An 18,798-nucleotide genomic window follows, 5' to 3' on the forward strand; every position below is an offset into this window, starting at 1 on the left:
AGGGGCGTACATTTTTGATACTCAGGAGAAGCAACAGAATGTATTATGGAGTGTAATTTCACATATACCCATGGCATGGTTGAGCAATATATCATTTAGTGACAACTTTCTGTAAACAAATTAAATAATAATAATTTTCCAGAAACTTGTGGCAAAATATAAAATATTCCATGGACTCCACATGCCTCTGAGGCCTCGTACACACGATCGAGGAACTCGTCGTAAATGAAACATCGTTTTCCTCGACGAGTTTCTTGTTAGGCTTTTCGAGAATCTTGACAAGCTTTCTTTGCGTACACACTGTCAAGACAAAATCTCGTCGTTATCAAATGCAGTGACGTTCAACGCGTACGACGGCACTATAAAGGGGAAATTCCATTCCATTGACGCCACCCTTGGGGCTGCTTTTGCTATCTCATGTTGCTGCTTGTTAGTAAAAGTTTGGTGAGTGACGATTCACGCTTTTCAATCTTCGTGCTTTCAGATCATTTTCTGTGGTTCAGTTTGTGCGTGTGGGTTCGTATCTTGTCTTTCAAGGTGTGTGGTCAGGTTGTATTTGTTTTACAGTGTGTTCCTTTCCGCTCGTTTCTGGTTTTCAGGTCGTTCTTCATAGAACTTGCTGTTCTTCAGTGCGTTCTGTTTAGTTTGTTCGTTCTGATTAGTCGTTCGTTTTTAGCCATGTTGCACGCACCTGCTCGTCGTCGAGCTCGTGTTATGCAGTCATTGTGTGTTGGTCTTATTGTTTTAGACCTAGATGAGGCCATGAACAGGGTGAGGAGGTGTTCATGGACCAAGAATTGGATGCTCTGTAGGAACCAATTGTCTCATATGCCTCTGCTGTGGGAGATCCAGGAGAATAATCCTGATGATTACAGGAATTTCCTTAGGATGTCTGACCCCGTTTTCCAGCACTTCTTGGCTTTGGTGTCGCCATATATCACCATGCAGGACACCGTTATGCGGGAAGCCATCAGCGCTGAGCAGAGGCTAGTTGCCACGTTACGCTATCTGGCAACTGGGAGAAGCCTGCAGGACTTGAAGTTCACAACGGGCATCTCCCCCCAGGCTCTGGGCCTCATAATTCCAGAAACCTGTTCTGCTATCATACAGGTTCTGCAGGACGACTATATGAGGGTAAGTTTTCTCCTTTAATATCACATTTAATGTATTTAATGTATGCTAATGTATTGTATTTATTTCCTCCTTCCTTAATTACCATGATTGTAATATGCTGTAAATGTCCCCTTTGCCCCCATGCATGCTGTAAGCTTTTAATGCCCCCTTTTTTGCCTACATGCATATTTCCCTTCACTTACCTCCCCAGCATCCTGGGCCCAAACACACCTAGCCTAGTCACTTCCCAATGTATTTTGTAAGATCCATTGTAATGCCCCCCCCCCTAAAATGTGTTTCACAGTATAGCTTCACCTTTTTTTTTTTGAGGTCCCAAACTCATCTAGCCCCCCCCCCAAATGTGTTTCACAGTATAGCTTCACCTTTTTTTTTCTTTTTTTTTGAGTTCCCAAACTCATCTAGGCCCCCCTAAAATGTGTTTCACAGTATAGCTTCACCTTTTTATTTTATTTTTTGAGGTCCCAAACTCATCTAGGGCCCCCCCTAAAATGTGTTTCACAGTATAGCTTCACCTTTTTTTTTTGAGGTCCCAAACTCATCTAGGCTCCCCCCCTAAAAGTTTTACAATGGTCCATCAGAGGGGGTGAGGAATGTGATAATTGGGCCTTACATTTTTGTGTTTAAATGCTCCTTAAAATAAATGTTAGAATGATGTTGGCCAATAATGTTTTTTTATAATCTGCTTGCAATGTTATGTGCAAAACTGAAAAAAATTATTGTTTGATTCCACAGCTTCTGTCCACGCCACAGGAATGGCAGACTGTGGCATCGGAGTTTGCTACGTGGTGGAACTTCCCCAATTGCGGTGTAGCCATTGACGGGAAGCACATCTGCATCGTGCCACCACCCCATTCTGGTTCACAATTCTACAATTACAAGGGATTTAATAGCATTGTGCTGATGGCGGTGGTGTCAACACAGTATGAATTCCTCTATGTTGATGTGGGGAAGAACGGCCAGATGTTGGATGGGGGAGCACTCAGGCAGACAGAGTTTGTGCTTCGTCTCCAGAGCGATGATCTTGCATTGCCACCGGATGCAGAGAATGTTGAAGGACTCCCCTTTGTATTTCTGGCTGATGAAGCCTTTGACCTGGGACCGCATCTCATGAGGCCATTCCCCCAAAGGACCCTCACCCCAGAAAGGAGGGTGTTCAACTACCGGCTGGCCAGAGCCCGAAGAGTTGTGGAGAACGCCTTGGGGATAATGGCCAGCCGATTCCGCCTGTTTTTAACCTCAATGCCTATGGCGGAATATAAATGGAACTATATTATTTTTTGTTGCTGCATATTACACAATTTCTTAAGGAGACAGTCTCCTACCTATATGGCCACAGTTGGGCCGGAGGCCGGACTTACCTCAGGTGTAATTGCCTTGCCGGGCCTAGAACATGCCCGTACTGACTTGCCCCCCCAAAGTGCCCGTGCAGTCCGGAATAAGTACGTTGAATATTTCACGGGTAGGGGGGCCATTCCTATGCCAGCCAATCTGTAATTTATTATTTTGAGCCAAATCGTAAAAAAAATCTGTTAAAATTCCATTTTTGATGTCTTGCTTGTGTTTATTTTAGCTGTCTCCTAGTATTTACTAGTGTACTACTTGTAGTGTTAAGTGTATTTTCATTATGAACTAACAACCTTTTCACAGGTAACACCAAAACTAAACCCATCATAATTTCTAGGGTATTTAGGAAAAACAAGACACACTTTGTTATTGGTTTTACCAAATGTTTACTTGGTGCATATTCACACACATGGTATTTCTCAAATATTTGTGGTGTTTAATTTTTTGTTTTTTTAAATTTTGTTTTTATTATTTGCCATAAACTGGCAATTTTTTTTTTTAAGAAAAATAAAAACATAATATTACATAGCACTAAATATAACAATGTAAACCTCTAGGCAATAACTCAGACATTGTCATTTTTTTTTAAACTGTCTACCTGCCCATAGTAAGATGGGGTGTTGTCACCCCTGGACAAGCCAAAATTTGAAGATGCACACAGTCTTTTTAGGGTTAAAAATTGTTATTTCCCTCCTGATTCCTATTGTCAACATGTGCTTTCTGCCATCATGGGTGATCAATGGACGTGTTTTGTGGGTGCAACCCCTTCTTCCTTTCACCTACTTGAGTTGTGTGGAAGGGGTTGCACCCACAAAACATGGACATAGATATCCCAAGATGGCAGATAGCACATGTTGACCCACTGTGTGCATCTTCAAATTTTGGCTTGTTAGAAAAAGTGCAAAACTTTAGGGTAAAACTGGGAACAAACAAAATGGTGTTTTCTTAGTTTCCCCCCAAGTCATCAATTATGTCCTTAAAGGTTTTCTCAATAAAGGCCATTTTTTGTTTGATGACATACATCACGTCTTTATTTGGAGGAGTATATTTTGGGTCTTGGAATTGGAGGATCGAGGCCTTTCTTCTGCCACATAATCATCCCCTAAAAAAAAATAAAAAAAAATAAAGGGTATTAGGAAATCTCCAGGCCTACATCTCGTATTACGTGAAGCTTTGGTGACAGATACTTACCTGTTGTGGTCATTTTTTTTTTTTTTTTTTACTCTGAATGAGCTCCCGCCTGCCATCTTCCCACCTAGAAAGATGACCAAGTCATCAAATGGTGGCAGCACCTGCATAGAGCAGCACTGCCAGCAGGAGTCCTAACGAGGCAAGAACCCTAAAATTCATCATCGTGGAAGGTGAGTTTGGACACTTTCTAGCACATTTCTCCCTTTGCATCCTACACAAATGATCCCTGAAAGTATAGTCCTTGTTGTTGTTGTGGTCAATTCAACCACTTCTCCTTCCTCCACATCCTGAGGTCTGGGTGGGCGCTGAGGTGTTGGTTCCTTGTGAGGTGGGCGGTGAGGGCTCCTTGCGAGGTGGGCGCTGAGGTGAGGGCTCCTGGCGAGGTGGGCGGTGAGGTGAGGGCTCCTGGCGAGGTCTGTGCTTTCTTGGCTCGAAGGAGTGGTGTCCTCCCAGTCTTCTGTCCCCTATGAAAAATGAAACAAAAAGTACACTTAGCACACACATATTTGAGGGCAAAAATAGGAATATTAAACATTGCTTGGAAGTGGGGTACAAGTGTCTGTCTGGGCAGTTACAAGTAGAATACATGTTTTTTGGCAAACACTATTCTTGAATACTCACCTTTTTGGGAAAAGTTTCACACATGTAGACATCCCAAAAATGCACAGGAGCACCTGTGGAGGTCACTCTAAAAAGGTTGTTCTGGTGGCACACACTAGTGCTCTTGAGTGCAGTTGTGTAAACAGCTGCTGAGTGCCCTCTCCTTAAGACTGATGTAATTTTGATTTGAATTCTAGTTACAAACACATCATCTAGACACCTATTTAAACATATTTCTGGAATATAATCAAGCCTATATAAATTTATTTAACCCTGTATGTTCAGAAAACATTGTATGTAGTGGACGAACAGATGTGTCTGAAACAACCGTTATTTTCTAAGGTCCTATATGCAAAAGCAACAACATGGAGCAACATGCAAGTTCTGAAAAACAATAATAATAGGGACACAGGAGAAGTACTTACTTTTTTCAAGCATTCTCTTAATGCTCTCTAACTGCTCCGGCTCCCTGAGTTTGAAGTCTGACCACCTCTTTCTGAGCTGCTCCTTCGATCGTTTCACTCCAAAATGACGATCAAGACTTCTTTGCACTTTATCCATAATTTTTTGCTTCCTTAAATTAGGGTGGGTATAGGGCCCATGCTTGCCATCGTAATCAGACTTTTGTAAGATGTCCACCATTTCCGCGTAGGACATGTTAGATGCCTTGTATCTGCTCCACGTTTCTGATTTTTCCTCATCGGTCTCTGGGCTTGTTGTGTCGTCGTTAAACTAATTTATAATTACAGACACCTGCTCATCAGACTCCGCCACGTTGTAGTTTCTGGATGATCTGGCCCTCATTTCAGACACCTGCTCATCTAATTCTGCCATGTCGTCGTTTTCTGATGAACTTGGCCTAATCTCAGACACCTTCTCATCTAATTCCGCCATGTCGTCGTTTTCTGATGAACTTGGCCTAATATCAGACACCTGCTCTTCTAATTCCACCATGTCGTTTGCGCGCTGAAAGAGAAGGGGCAGGGAAACATCGAGTAAGAATGTTATTAGTCGGGCAACGTGTGCAGAGTGTCACGCATGCGTAGTGTATATAAAGCTTAACACACATGTGTCATACGTATGTTCGGTGTGCAAGGTAAGACGTTAGAGCGACGAACGTGTGAATGAAGGTATGATTTGAACTTGGGACATCAGTGGCCTGTACTGCAAAGAGATTTAAGGGCTATATGGGGATAAAGATTAGTAGAGTTTATAGACTCTGATTCACATTAGTATATTTGTCTTTTGTTTTGTCTGGCAGAAAATATGAATCCATTTCAGGATAGGTAGTTTCTGGGGGAATTTATTGACAGGTTAAGGGAGCTGTCCGTTCTTTGGGCGACAAAAGACCCCACTTTAGCACTAAATAGCCTGCTCCCATTTGTGCACACAAAGATGCCCCATGTAACAGCTGAACAGCTGGAGACTAAAATTGGGACCTTGAGAGGCACATACAGGACTCCACGTAACAGGGTCCTGGCTTCTCAGAGGTCTGGAGCAGCAGCAGGGAAGGTATATGTACCATCGTTGTGGTACTACAGCAGAATGTCCTTTCTTGATGACCACCTTGAATCAAGGGATTCACTTTCCAGCCTTCCCCCCAGACAACCCTCCAGAAAAAGCTCCAGAAAAAGCTCCAGACTTCCCTCCAGCCAAGCCTTCAGCGTTCCCTGCAGCCAAGCTGATCCTCCTCAGGAGCAAGGTGAGCATTCTCAGGAGCAAGAGGAGCCTTCCATCCTGGAGGAAGACCCAGATTTGGCTGTCTGGAGCCAGGTATAGTATTTTAAATGTATTATTGTGTAAAAAAAATGCTGTCAAGTAGATGTTAATATGTAAAAAATATCTAATGTTTGATCTAAAAGTGTTTTCCATATCAATAGACAGTAGTGGCCCAAAAAGTTGGGGAGAAAAGAATGAAAACTGCTGGGGTCAGAATGATTGTCTATTCTATTTATTCTCAATCAATTTGCAACAGTCATGAGCTGAAAATGTTGTGTGATTTTTTTAACCCAAAACTCAAACTGTCCCTTTTTTAAACACAGGAGGACATCAGCCAGGATAAGGGTCTGGAAAGTGTCAGGCAGGAGGAGGCCAGGGTGAGTGGCAGAGAGGAGGAGGCAGGAGTGAGTGGCACAGAGGAGGTGGCAGGGCCAAGTGGCAGCACAAGGTGCCAGGTGCCTCCCATCTGCCTTCCTACAAGAAGGGCCAGGAGGGATATGAGGGTGAGCGAGGCAGCACTGGCCCTGATTAGAGAGGCACAGGCCACCCTCCAGCAACCTACCACCCCTGAAGAGGGCTATGGCACCCTCGTAATGGCCAAAATGAGCCAAATGACTGAGGATCAACGCCTCATATTTGAGCCACTACTTATATTTTTGCTGAATAAGGGGGTGAGGGGGCTACTTACTGAGGACACGGTCATTTGTAGCCATGGCCATCCTCCCCCACCTGCTTATTCTCAACCTCATCCTCTTCCTCCACCTTTTTCTTCTCAACCTCCTCCACCTTCTTTTTCTCAACCTCCTCCACCTTCATCTCCTCCACCTTCTTCTCCTCCACCTTCTTCTCCTCCACCTTCATCTCCTCCACCTTCTTCTCCTCCACCTTCTTCTCCTCCACCTTCTTCTCCTCCTCCACCTTCATCTCCTCCTCCACCTTCATCTCCTCCACCTTCATCTCCTCCACCTTCTTCTCCTCCACCTTCATCTCCTCCACCTTCATCTCCTCCACCTCCTCCTCCTCCACCTTCTTCTCCTCCTCCTGGCATGAGTACACCTCCAGAGGCACAGCCTCCAGCCAAGCAGAGAAGGAAGGCTGCAGAGAGGGCTGCAGAGAAGGCTGCAGAGCAGGCTGCAGAGAAGGTGGTCTGACAGAAGGCAGCCTGCTGTAGTACCACAGACTTGGGACATATATCTGACCTGCTGCTGTTCCTGACCTCTGGGAGTCCAGGACCAGATTGGGCTCCCTCCTGTATGTGCCTCTCAATGTGCCAATTTTAGTGTCCACACAGAGTTGCACAAATGGCAGCAGGTTCTTCAGTGCTGCCTTCTATTTATTTTATTTATTTTTTTTACCAGAATAAATGGTATTTTTGTTCTACAGTTCATACTTGCCTATGTGTTTTTAATCAACCCAAAAATTTAGCTTGTGAGTAGGCAGGTTAACTTTAAAAAAACTACAAAAGGTCTAATTATAAAGGGACAGATCAGATAAGACCAAACAATAATGTTACAATGGTGGTAACTTGACACAACAAAATAAAAAAATAAATCGTGGAGATGATTAGAAATTAAATAATAGTTAAAAATTAAGATCTGTGTTTGAAAAAAAAAAATTTCGGGCTATATAAATTATTCAAAAATATTCTTGAGATCAGCATGAAAAATGTTACAAAAAGTTAGTCAGCAAAAAGTTAGTCAGCAAAAGAAGATCATTATTGTTCATTTTTGGACCATTCTAAAGATGATTTAAATGCACAGCATTTAAACGATGCAATATTTTTTGCAGCGTGACGAATGTGCTTTCTCCATTATGAACGCTACTTTTACCGAAGGTGCGCTCCCGTCTCATACTTTATTCTGAGCATGCGTGGGTTTCTAAGCATACACACGAACGTGTTTCTCGTCGTAAACCAGCCCGACGAGAAACACGACGAGGAAATTGAGACTCCTGACGAGGAAAAAGAAAACTTGTTCTCTTTTTTTCTCATCGAGTTCCACGACAGTTTTCTCGACGAAAAACATACACACGACCGTTTTCCTCTGCAAAAAAAGCTCTGCCACCAAGTTTCTTGATGGATTCTGTCGAGGAAAACAGTCGTGTGTACGAGGCCTCAGCAAATAGCTTGACGTTTCTTCTTTCCAAAATGGGATCATTTGGGGGGGGGGGCTTTGTGCTATCTTGACATTTCATGGCCTCTGTAACTGTAATAGGTAGTGAGGAAGTTAAATAAGTTGGATTTTGCAAGCAATGCAATAGATACAAAAAAGATATAAAAGAATATATTTTTTTTTACAAAAAGCACAATAGAAATAATTAGGGTTGTAGACCTAGATGAAAGATTGATAATGGTCTTTAGGCCTCATGCACACTGGACGTTAAAATAACGTTATAAAAACGCCAGTAGCTTTGCAGTGAGTTTTTCAACTTTTATCAGCTTTTTTCAATAGCGTTTTTTATAGTTGTTTAGCGTTTTTAGCGTTGATTAGTGTTTTTAGCATTTTTTTGTTGAAGACATTTCATTTTTTTTTCAATGGATCAAAAACGTTAAAAAACGCTGGTGAGTGACGTTTTTGAGCGTTTATCAGCGTTTATCGACGTTTATCAGCGTTTATCAGCATAAGGCTCCTTTCACACTTATACGATTTCAAAGTCGTGCGATTTTGCAGCGATTTTACGGCCCGCGATTTGGGATCAGTACAACTTCAACTTTGCCACAACTTTGGCATTAACCAATGAAAACATACATGGTGTGAGGCAATTCATTTTCCTGGCACCGCAGTTGTCATTGCTGCTGCAGCAGTAGCAGTGCATGAGGAAGAAGAGGAGGAGAAGCGGAGGCAGAGAAGACGTCGATATTGGGTACATCCCATCATTGCCAATCGTGAAGATAGTGGTCAATTTTGGGTCCTCTATAATAAAGAATGAGAAGAATGCTCCTTACATTGGTGGTCAGTGGGAAGAATGCTCCTTACATTGGTGATCAGTGGGAAGAATGCTCCTTACATTGGTGTCAGTGGGAAAAATGCTCCTTACATTGGTGATCAGTGAGAAGAATGCTCCTTACATTGGTGATCAGTGGGAAGAATGCTCCTTACATTGGTGTCAGTGGGAAGAATGCTCCTTACATTGGTGGTCAGTGGGAAGAATGCTCCTTACATTGGTGGTCAGTGGGAAGAATGCTCCTTACATTGGTGATCAGTGAGAAGAATGCTCCTTACATTGGTGGTCAGTGGAAAGAATGTCCCTTACATTGGTGGTCAGTGAGAAGAATGCTCCTTACATTGGTGTCAGTGGGAAGAATGCTCCTTACATTGGTGATCAGTGAGAAGAATGCTTCTTACATTGGTGGTCAGTGGGAAGAATGCTCCTTACATTGGTGGTTAGTGAGAAGAATGCTCCTTACATTGGTGGTCAGTGGGAAGAATGTCCCTTACAATGGCGGTCAGTGAGAAGAATGCTCCAAACATTGGTGGTCAGTGGGAAGGATGTCCCTTACATTGGTGTTCAGTGAGAAGAATGCTCCTTACATTGGTGGTCAGTGGGAAGGATGTCCCTTACATTGGTGGTCAGTGGGAAGAATGCTCCTTCCATTGGTGGTCAGTGAGAAGAATGCTACTTACATTGGTGGTCAGTGGGAAGAATGCTCCTTACATTGGTGGTCAGTGGGAAGGATGTCCCTTACATTGGTGTTCAGTGAGAAGAATGCTCCTTACATTGGTGGTCAGTGGGAAGGATGTCCCTTACATTGGTGGTCAGTGAGAAGAATGCTCCGTACATTGGTGGTCAGTGGGAAGAATGTTCCCTTCATTGGTGGTCAGTGGGAAGAATGTCCCTATGATTGGTGTTCATTATCCAGGACGTCTCCTATTTTTGCCTGTTTGGAGTACATTGGGCCAAATCTTCAAAGGAGATACGCAGGCGGAACTGCTGTTCAGCCTGCGTATCCCTGTGGCTATCTTTGGAAACGATCCTCAGAAGGATTTTTCCAAAGATAGTCAGAAGATCCGACATCTGTAAGACACTTACACTGTCGGATCTTAGGATGCAGTACCGCATCCGCCGCTGGGGGCATTTCGAGTCGAAATTCCGGCTAGCGTATGCAAATGAGTACTTAAGCAGATCCACAAAGCTTTTAAGCTTTGTGTTTTCTGCGTAAGTTACGATTTGCACGCGTTAAATTAGGGCTGGTTTTACAATGTGTAAAGTTAGTACACCATGTAAAACCAGACCTTTTTTTCGATCGCCGCAATTTTTTTTTAAATTTGAGTTTTTTTTCCCGGCGCGTATTTTTTTTTTCACCCGTCGCAACTTTATTGTCCCGTCGCAATCCACAAAGCCCGCGTAAATTACGTTTGCGCGCTGCACGTCGGGAAAAATGACGTCACACGCATGCGCAGTACGTCCGGCGCGGGAGCGCGCCTCATTTGAATAGGAATCGCCCCCTCGAGGAGACGACCACCTTGCGACGGAGGCACTTAGGTTACACGGCGTGTAATTTCTAGGTAAGTGCTTTGTGGATCGGGCACTTAGGTAGAAATTTAACGCCTGTGTAACTTAACTGCTGAAAGTTAAGTTAGGCAGCGTTTTTGAGAATTTGGCCCATTGTTCCTGAGGGAATAACAAGGAAGTGAATGTGTGGTGGAAAAATGTGCTTGAGAGGGGCTACTATGGTGAAAGGATTGGGTGGGACAAGGGTTACAAAGCTGCTTGTGCTTACAAAGTTGTACTGAAATCGTGTCTATATTATTCAGGTACGATTTGCATGCTACTTGAGGGTTTAACATTGAGGTCTATGGACATCAACTCGCATGGAAGTTGGACCAAAGTAGTGCAGGGACTACTTTGAAGTCGGTACGACTTAAAGTCATGCCAGTATGAATGGTGTACAAAATCGTGAGACAAGTCGTATAAGTGTGAATGGGCCCTTAAAACGTTTTTACAGCTGAAAAACGTCTCTCAGAACCCACTATTTTTTTATTTATTTTTTACTGCTCAAAAACGCCACTGCCCAAAACTGCTGATAACAGCCTATGTGTGCATGGACACATAGGATAACATGATGGAGAGTTTATTGACTGTAGAAAAAAACGTCTACTGCCAAAAACAGCTGCTGCAAATACATCCAAAAACGTGTGCATGAGGCCTTAATGTTATGCAATGTGAATGTACTCCACTGATAATCTGTTCTGCAATTTTAGAGTTATATATATATATATATATATACAGTACAGACCAAAAGTTTGGACACACCTTCTCATTCAAAGAGTTTTCTTTATTTTCATGACTATGAAAATTGTAGATTCACACTGAAGGCATCAAAACTATGAATTAACACATGTGGAATTATACATAACAAAAAAGTGTGAAACAACTGAAAATATATTTCATATTCCAGGTTCTTCAAAGTAGACACCTTTTGCTTTGATTACTGCTTGGCACACTCTTGGCATTCTCTTGATGAGCTTCAAGAGGTAGTCACCTGGCGCAGCACCCCATCACTCTCCTTCTTGGTCAAATAGCCCTTACACAGCCTGGAGGTGTGTTTGGGGTCATTGTCCTGTTGAAAAATAAATGATGGTCCAACTAAACGCAAACCGGATGGAATAGCATACTGCTGCAAGATGCTGTGGTAGACATGCTGGTTCAGTATGCCTTCAATTTTGAATAAATCCCCAACAGTGTCACCAGCAAAGCACCCCCACACCATCACACCTCCTCCTCCATGCTTCACGTGTGAACCAGGCATGTAGAGTCCATCCGTTCACCTTTTCTGCATCGCACAAAGACACGGGGGTTGGAAACAAAGATCTCAAGTTTGGACTCATCAGACCAAAGCACAGATTTCCACTGGTCTAATGTCCATTCCTTGTGTTCTTTAGCCCAAACAAGTCTCTTCTGCTTGTTGCCTTTCTTTAGCAGTGGTTTCCTAGCAGATATTCTACCATGAAGGCCTGATTCACACAGTCTCCTCTTAACAGTTCTAGAGATGTGTCTGCTGCAAAAGGTGGCTACTTTGAAGAACCTAGAATATGAAATACATTTTCAGTTGTTTCACACTTTTTTGTTATGTATAATTCCACATGTGTTAATTCATAGTTTTGATGCCTACAATTTTCATAGTCATGAAAATAAAGAAAACTCTTTGAATGAGAAGGTGTGTCCACCTGTTATTTTTTTAAGCAAAGGCCCTACAGATTAAAATGGTTGGTGTTGATTTTTTTTTTTTACACAGTATTTGAGCAGCGATTTTTCAAACGCATTTTTTTGGGAAAAAAACACACTTTTTTCATTTTGATGCACTAAAACATACTATATTGCCCAAATGTTTGATGAAATAAAGAAGATAATCTTAGGCCGAGTACATGGATACCAAACACATACTCCCCCATCTTGGACTCAATATGCTCAACCCTCGTCTCCACCTCCTGTATGTCTGTGTAGAATTTTTTCATGCAGGACATCATGTCTGCTTGTATGGTGCTTCGGAGGGAGAGTAGCATATCTTTCAATACCGTGTCCAATACTGGCTGGTTTGTGGTGGGGAATTTCTCAATCCGTACGGGGAGCTCCCTCATGTCATCCCCCGAGTCCACCTCCGGCCCTGGGACTGGACTGCATTGCGGCTCCTCGATCCTGAACCTACAGTAGGTGTTTGTGATATTGTGTTTTTAGCACGACAGCATCGCGCTGATTCTCGCCGACATCTCGCACTCACTGGAATAGTGACAGCACATTCCAACGTGCGCGTCATAGAAGCGACGGGAGATCCGACTTGGATTCCCGCCAATTCTACACGTGTGCGGCGTTTGTTATGAATCCTGAGGGTGAAGTCCCCGCCGGATTTTAAATAAAAATTCAGCATGGGTTCCCCCCTCAGGAGCATACCGGGCCCTTAGGTCTGTTATGGGTTGTAAGGAGAGCCCCCCTACGCCGAAAAAACGGCGTAGGGGGTCCCCCTACAATCCATACCAGACCCGTATCCAAAGCACGCTAACCGGCCGGTCAGGAAAGGAGTGGGGACGAGCGAGCGCCCCCCCCTCCTGAGCCGTACCGGGCTGCATGCCCTCAACATGGGGGGTTGGGTGCTCTGGGGAAGGGGGGCGCACTGCGGGCCCCCCCCCCCAGAGCACCCTGTCCCCATGTTGATGAGGACAGGGCCCCTTCCCGACAACCCTGGTCGTTGGTTGTCGGGGTATGCGGGCGGGAGGCTTATCGGAATCTGGGAGCCCCCTTTAATAAGGGGGCCCCCAGATACCGACCCCCCACCCTAAGTGAATGGATATGGGGTACATCGTACCCCTACCCATTCACCTGGAGGAAAAGTGGTAAAAACACAAATAAAAAACACAGGGTATTAAAATATTTTATTAGTCTGCTCCGGAGGCTCCCCCTGTCTTCTTTAGCTCTTTTACCAGGGGGAGCTGCTTCTTCCGATTTCCGGGGGTCTTCTTCTGCTCTCTGGGGTCTTCACCGCTCTTCTGTGATGTCTTCTCCGCTCCGGGGGGTCTTCTTCTATGTTCGCCGCTCTCCGCTCTTGACTCGGCGCACCCGGGTTCTTCCTCCCGCTGTCCGGTGCCTTCTCCTTCTTCCGCTGTTCTGTGACGTCTTCTCCTCTTCTTCCGCTGTTCTGTGACGTCTTCTACTTCTCCCTTCAGGCCGCTGTGCTGTGACGTCTTCTCTTCTTCTCTTCTACCGATGCTGACACGTCGCCTCTTCTCGCTGCAATGACGGGTGCGTGGCTTGCATCGGATTTATATAGGCCTCACAGTAAAAGAGCCCGGCGTGTCAACATCGGGAGAAGAGAAGAAGAGAAGACGTCACAGCACAGCGGCCTGAAGGGAGAAGTAGAAGACATCACAGAACAGCGGAAGAAGAGGAGAAGACGTCACAGAACAGCGGAAGAAGGAGAAGGCACCGGACAGCGGGAGGAAGAACCGGGGTGCGCCGAGTCAAGAGCGGAGAGCGGCGAACATAGAAGAAGACCCCCCGGAGCGGAGAAGACGTCACAGAAGAGCGGTGAAGACCCCGGAGAGCAGGAGAAGACCCCAGAAATCGGAAGAAGAAGCTCCCCCTGGTAAAAGAGCTAAAGAAGACAGGGGGAGCCTCCGGAGCAGACTAATAAAATATTTTAATACCCTGTGTTTTTTATTTGTGTTTTTACCACTTTTCCTCCAGGTGAATGGGTAGGGGTACGATGTACCCCATATCCATTCACTTAGGGTGGGGGGTCGGTATCTGGGGGCCCCCTTATTAAAGGGGGCTCCCAGATTCCGATAAGCCTCCCGCCCGCATACCCCGACAACCAACGGCCAGGGTTGTCGAGAAGGGGCCCTGTCCTCATCAACATGGGGACAGGGTGCTCTGGGGGGGGGCCCGCAGTGCGCCCCCCTGCCCCAGAGCACCCAACCCCCCATGTTGAGGGCATGCAGCCCGGTACGGCTCAGGAGGGGGGGGCGCTCGCTCGTCCCCACTCCTTTCCTGACCGGCCGGTTAGCGTGCTTTGGATACGGGTCTGGTATGGATTGTAGGGGGACCCCCTACGCCGTTTTTCGGCGTAGGGGGGCTCTCCTTACAACCCATAACAGACCTAAGGGCCCGGTATGCTCCTGAGGGGGGAACATTTTGGGAACAACTGCGCTAAGATGATAGGTTGAGATTGATAAGCAGCAATTAAATTGTGTATAAACAAATTATGAACAAGTGAAAAAAGGGGGGGTAATTGCGCTAAACTCAATTGTGCACTTGTGTCAGATATGTGACCAAGTATGTGCGTTTAACAAGTGAATCTACACTGGAGGTATAGATTCGTCCTGTGGAATCAGGGGGGCGTGGCCACCTGTTCCCACTGAACACTGATGTGTATAAACCCAGTAGTCAAATGGCACTGGGATGTGTCAATCGTGACTGCAATATTTGCAAATAGCAGAGTCAGGGAGCTGTGGCTGCCAGTCCCTCCCAGGCAGTGGCTGGTGTGAGCCCAAAAAACTGCAGTGATTAAACAATGTAACACAAATAATAACACAAATAATAAAAAATAATAAAAACCTTGATAGCAGTATTTGCTGAAATTAATCACAGAATTAATATTGTGTGAGAAAGTCCATAAAGTCCAAATTTAGAAAATTAGGTAGATAATAAGTCCATGTGGCTATGAAGACACCCGTGAAATTCCAGAAATGCTGTAACTGAACACCAGATGTGAATCCACCACCAATTATGCAGCTGCTTACCAGAAATTCAGGTCCTGCCGGACCACTATCAACATATCTCTTAACCAAAGATTTTAAGGCCGTAGTAGATCCTCCACTTGCACCAGAACCCAGCCGTATCCAGCGATGGATATAGAAAACAAGACAGAGCTGGGAGCCAGCGAGAGGGAAATTTCTTCTGGTTGAATCAGGCTGACCTTAGCGCCGTAGGGTAAGAAATCAGTGGAGGAGACCAGGAAGATGGAGGACAATGCACAGCTCCAACAGACAGACAGACCCTGACTCTGCTATTTGCAAATATTGCAGTCACGATTGACACATCCCAGTGCCATTTGACTACTGGGTTTATACACATCAGTGTTCAGTGGGAACAGGTGGCCACGCCCCCCTGATTCCACAGGACGAATCTATACCTCCAGTGTAGATTCACTTGTTAAACGCACATACTTGGTCACATATCTGACACAAGTGCACAATTGAGTTTAGCGCAATTACCCCCCCTGTTTTCACTTGTTCATAATTTGTTTATACACAATTTAATTGCTGCTTATCAATCTCAACCTATCATCTTAGCGCAGTTGTTCCCAAAATGTTCCCCCCTCAGGAGCATACCGGGCCCTTAGGTCTGTTATGGGTTGTAAGGAGAGCCCCCCTACGCCGAAAAAACAGCGTAGGGGGTCCCCCTACAATCCATACCAGACCCGTATCCAAAGCACGCTAACCGGCCGGTCAGGAAAGGAGTGGGGACGAGCGAGCGCCCCCCCCCCTCCTGAGCCATACCGGGCTGCATGCATGCCCCCCTGATTCCACAGGACGAATCTATACCTCCAGTGTAGATTCACTTGTTAAACGCACATACTTGGTCACATATCTGACACAAGTGCACAATTGAGTTTAGCGCAATTACCCCCCTTTTTTTCTCCTGAGGGGGGGAACCCATGCCGAATTTTTATTTAAAATCCGGCGGGGACTTCCCCCTCAGGATTCATAACAAACGCCGCACACGTGTAGAATTGGCGGGAATCCAAGTCGGATCTCCCGTCGCTTCTATGACGGCTCTGTCTCCATCGCGGCAAGCCAGCTCGGCGCTGGCTCCCGCGATGGGGCTCGTAGGTGCTCAATCTCGCCGAGAAAGGGAGCGAGATTGACACAATATCGCGTGCACCTACTGTAGCCTTTTGCGGGGTTAGCTGTCTGCGGTGTGTCAGGACATGACCGAGGGCTGCCCGGGGATTCACTGTGCCTGCTCTGAGAAGCAGAGAAGAGCGAAGGAGAACGAGCGGAGCACGCTGAAGTGGAGGACAGGTGGGCGCCATCTTGCCTACCTCCATGCTGGCTGAACGGAAAGAATTCCGTCAGCTTGTGCGGTTTCCTGTCCTCCTTCCTTTTCCTCGTCATCGCAGACGGGTCTCCTGGGGTGATATCCTCAGGTCCTGGGTGGTAAAGGTGCCTGGGAAGCTGCTTTGTGCCGTTGTGGTCCCGATGGTGCGGAGCTCCTCTCTCAAGCTGCCATCTCCGACCGCAGCTAGCCACGCCCCCAAATGTTCCACATTTTGTCATGTTACAACCAGAAACATAAATGTATTTTATTGGAATTTTATGTGATAGACCAACACGAAGTGACATATAATTGGGAAGTGGAAGGAAAATGATAAATGGTTTTCAATTTTCTTTTCATATAAATACTGTAACAACAGAAGAGGGTGGGGCAAGAGGGAAAGAGGGACAGTAGCTGAAGTTGGCCCAATAATATTCCCTCCCCCTAAAATTTAAGGACTGTCTTGGTACAGTAAAAATAGCATACATATAATTTAAAGGGAAATTTATTACATAAAAGATTGTACAATAAATACATGATTAAAATTGAAAAAACAGAGGCCTAAGATAACTCGAGGCAATTTCTGTAATTTACAACCATATGGAATGATCTGAGTCTCGACTAGTTTCGTGGTTTGACCACTTCTTCAGGAGAATCATTCTACAAAACAATACAATGAAAAATAAGACAAGAAAATTGGTGGACAATAATTCAGCTGAAGATTAATATAGACATTAGAGTTTGATTGGAACTGGCTTACCCGCCATATATGGTGGTCATGCGTGGCACCAACCCGCCGGAGCAATTTACCCTGTGTGGTGGACTGGGGGGAATATGCGAGGATCTTCTAGGGGGGGCATAATATGAAATAAAGGTTAAAGCGAGGAGCACTAGTGGAATGGAGGGGACCACCAAGTGAAGGGGAAGCGAAAGGGAGTGAGAAGTGAGGTGGGGAAGAGGGAGTGAGGGTGAGGTGGGGAAGGGGGGGGGGATGACAAGGGAAGGGGTGGAAAGAAAAGGGGGGGGGAAAGAGGAAAGGAGGGGGAAAGAGGAGGAATGAAAAGAAAGGGAAGGGGACAGGAGGGATGTGAAGGGATGGGGAGCAGGTGTGGATAAGGAGAGGGGGGGAGGGGAGAAGGGAGGGAAAAATAGTGGAATTAGGACAAAGGGGAGGGGGAGGGAAGTGAAGGGTAGGGAAGGGGTGTGAATAACAAGGAGTGAAGATAGGGGGCGCCAAGGGAAGGAAAGAGAAGAGTGTGAAAAGGGCAGGAGAAAGTGGGGGGAAAAAATGTCCATCACCTAGGTTAGATGAATTAACACGGGAGACAATAAAAAATTGGGCTCACCGATAGGTGGGAATGGATTGCCAAAACAAATGATAGTAAATAGCACTGCGTGGGTAGAGGCATGATGAAGGTAGGGGGTAACCAAATGCAATGGTAAATAAACATACAGTGGGTAAACGGTATGTATAAAGATAGATATTGCAAACCAGATAACTGTAGGAAACAGATTGGTTAGCATCTATGGGTAAAAGCAAGGGGATTGCAATAGTGGTTACAGTGGAGACTTACATGGCGAAAGTGCCAATAAGAACCAGGGCCATACCTATGGGGAGCCGCTCACAGATTAGTAGCAGTCTCAGTGTGGCCCGTTGCTGTCCGGATTGTTCCCCTGCAGTGGACCGGTGTTTCTCCTGGCGGGGGTGACCCTTGTCACCCCCTCTTGTTCTCCCCGTGCTGGGCTCACGGCTCCGTAGCTCGGGCCTAACGCGCATGCGCGGTAGCGTTAATCACGCACCCGCATCACGTGGAGAAACTGACCTGGTTACGTCACACGCGCTGCCTTCCGGCAGCGTGTCTGGCGTCCCCGGGTTGGGGAGCTCATTTAACGGGCCTCCGCCCGTGGATGAGCACGCCAGGATCTCTCCATGGATATGTCCATTATGCGGGGTAGAGGCTGGAGACTGCTACTACTCTGTGAGCGGCTCCCCATAGGTATGGCCCTGGTTCTTATTGGCACTTTCGCCATGTAAGTCTCCACTGTAACCACTATTGCAATCCCCTTGCTTTTACCCATAGATGCTAACCAATCTGTTTCCTACAGTTATTTGGTTTGCAATATCTATCTTTATACATACCATTTACCCACTGTATGTTTATTTAACATTGCATTTGGTTACCCCCTACCTTCATCATGCCTCTACCCACGCAGTGCTATTTACTATCATTTGTTTTGGCAATCCATTCCCACCTATCGGTGAGCCCAATTTTTTATTGT

General features: G+C 45.5%; 1 non-coding gene across 1 annotated transcript; it reads right to left on the reverse strand.

The window, feature by feature from the left end:
* Positions 1-3,696: 3,696 nt before the first annotated feature.
* Positions 3,697-3,911, reverse strand: LOC120934008. The gene has a single exon (XR_005748170.1). It is a non-coding gene; the product is annotated as a small nucleolar RNA U3 (small nucleolar RNA).
* Positions 3,912-18,798: the final 14,887 nt, after the last annotated feature.

Source organism: Rana temporaria, chromosome 3 (genome assembly GCF_905171775.1).
Source record: "Rana temporaria chromosome 3, aRanTem1.1, whole genome shotgun sequence".
Lineage (NCBI taxonomy): Eukaryota > Metazoa > Chordata > Amphibia > Anura > Ranidae > Rana > Rana temporaria.